Here is a 2500-nt window from a genome sequence, read left to right as displayed (position 1 = left end):
TTTACGGGAACTTCCTAGAAGCCTAAGAAATGCTTTGCTCGAGACGGATTTCGATTTGGAGGTCCCCCGAGTTAATTTTGCCCATTACGACTCCTCGCCCGCATGCTCGTGCACACCGGCGTGCACGTGGGCATCGTATGCTAAAAAATGAAGTTTGGAGTTTGGGTTTGAAAATTTTATGGGAGCTTCCTAGAAGACTAAGAAGTGCTTTGCTCGAGACGGATTTCGATTTAGATTTCCGCCGTGTTAATTTTGCCAATTACGGCTCCTCGCGCGCACGCTCAAGCACCCCGACGTGCACACCGGCGCGCACGTGGGCATCGTATGCTAAAAAATGAAGTTTGGAGTTTGGGTTTGAAAATTTTACGGGAACTTCCTAGAAGCCTAAGAAATGCTTTGCTCGAGACGGATTTCGATTTGGAGGTCCCCCGAGTTAATTTTGCCCATTACGACTCCTCGCCCGCACGCTCGTGCACCCCGGCGTGCACGTGGGCATCGTATGCTAAAAAATGAAGTTTGGAGTTTGGGTTCGGAAATTTTATGGGAGCTTCCTAGAAGCCTAAGAAATGCTTTGCTCGAGACGGATTTTGATTTGGAGATCCCACGAGTTAGTTTTTGCCCATTATGACTCCTCGCCCGCACGCTCAAGCACCCCGGCGTGCACGTGGGCATCGTATGCTAAAAAATGAAGTTTGGAGTTTGGGTTCGGAAATTTTATGGGAGCTTCCTAGAAGCCTAAGAAGTGTTTTGCTCGAGACGGATTTCGATTTGGAGGTCCCCCGAGTTAGTTTTGCCCATTATGACTCCTCCCCCGCACGCTCAAGCACCCCCGCGTGCACGGGGGCATTGTATGCTAAAAAATGAAGTTTGGAGTTTGGGTTTGGAAATTTTATGGGAGCTTCCTAGAAGCCTAAGAAGTGCTTTGCTCGAGACGGATTTCGATTTGGAGGTCCCCCGAGTTAATTTTGCCCATTATGACTCCTCGCCCGCACGCTTAAGCACCCCCGCGTGCACGTGGGCATTGTGTGCTAAAAAATGAAGTTTGGAGTTTGGGTTTGTAAATTTGATGGGAGCTTCCTAGAAGCCTAAGAAGTGCTTTGCTCGAGACGGATTTCGATTTGAAGGTCCCCCGTGTTAATTTTGCCCATTACGGCTCCTCGCCCGCACGCTCAAGCACCCCGGCGTGCACGTGGGCATTGTATGCTAAAAAATAAAGTTTGGAGTTTGGGTTTGGAAGTTTTATGGGAGCTTCCTAGAAGCTTAAGAAGTGTTTTGCTCGAGACGGATTTCGATTTGGAGGTCCCCCGAGTCAATGTTGCCCATTATGGCTCCTCTCCCGCATGCTCAAGCACCCCTGCGTGCACGTGGGCATTGTATGCTAAAAAATAAAGTTTGGAGTTTGGGTTTGGAAGTTTTATGGGAGCTTCCTAGAAGCTTAAGAAGTGTTTTGCTCGAGACGGATTTCGATTTGGAGGTCCCCCGAGTCAATGTTGCCCATTATGGCTCCTCGCCCGCACGCTCAAGCACCCCGGCGTGCACGTGGGCATTGTATGCTAAAAAATAAAGTTTGGAGTTTGGGTTTGGAAGTTTTATGGGAGCTTCCTAGAAGCTTAAGAAGTGTTTTGCTCGAGACGGATTTCGATTTGGAGGTCCCCCGAGTCAATGTTGCCCATTATGGCTCCTCTCCCGCATGCTCAAGCACCCCTGCGTGCACACCGGCGTGCACGTGGGCATTGTAGGCTAAAAAATGAAGTTTGGAGTTTGGGTTTGGAAATTTTATGGGAGCTTCCTTGAAGCCTAAGAAGTGTTTTGCTCGAAACGGAATTCGATTTGGAGGTCCCCCGAGTCAATTTTGCCCATTACGACTCCTCGCTCGCATGCAATATCTACTCCTGTCAGAGCTGTGGTTTTACTTAAGACTACTATAGGGGGGGGGGAGTTCTCAGCACCAAGAGCTGCAAGTAAGGCCATTGCTTGCTTTGCAGTCTCGATTGCTCTACTAGTGAATAGTAGATGTCTTGGTTAGCTTGGAACGAAAAAAAAAATTTTTTGGGGAAAAAAAAAAAAAAAAAGTTTTTGTGAAAAAAAATTTTTCGAAAAAAAAAAAAAAAAAAAAAAAATTTTTTGGATGCCTCGGTCTTCTATTTGTTTTGCTTGGGTAGATTAGGAAAAAAAAAAAAAAAAATTTTTTTGTTGGATGCCTCGGTCTTCATATTCTTTCTCGGCTATTTCGAAAAAAAAAAAAAAAAAATTCCGGGAAAGAGAAAAAAAAAATTATTTTTTGTTGGTTGCCTCGGTCTTCATGTTCTTTCTCTGGTATATGGGAAAGAAAAAAAAAAAAAAAAAATTTTGGATGCCTCGGTCTTCTTGTTCTCGGTTGGATTTATCGAAAAAAAAAAAAAAAAAAAAAAAAAAATTTTGATGCCTCGGTCTTCTTGTTCTTGCTTTGGTATATCGGAGAAAAAAAAAAAAATTTTTTTTGGATGCCTCGGTCTTCTTG

This window comes from Cornus florida, unplaced genomic scaffold (genome assembly GCF_030987335.1).
Source record: "Cornus florida cultivar Cherokee Brave unplaced genomic scaffold, ASM3098733v1 CherokeeBrave_3.0.0_Hap2_scaffold_88, whole genome shotgun sequence".
Lineage (NCBI taxonomy): Eukaryota > Viridiplantae > Streptophyta > Magnoliopsida > Cornales > Cornaceae > Cornus > Cornus florida.
The sequence above is the reverse complement of the archived record's forward strand: the minus strand, read 5'-3'. Positions refer to the sequence as shown.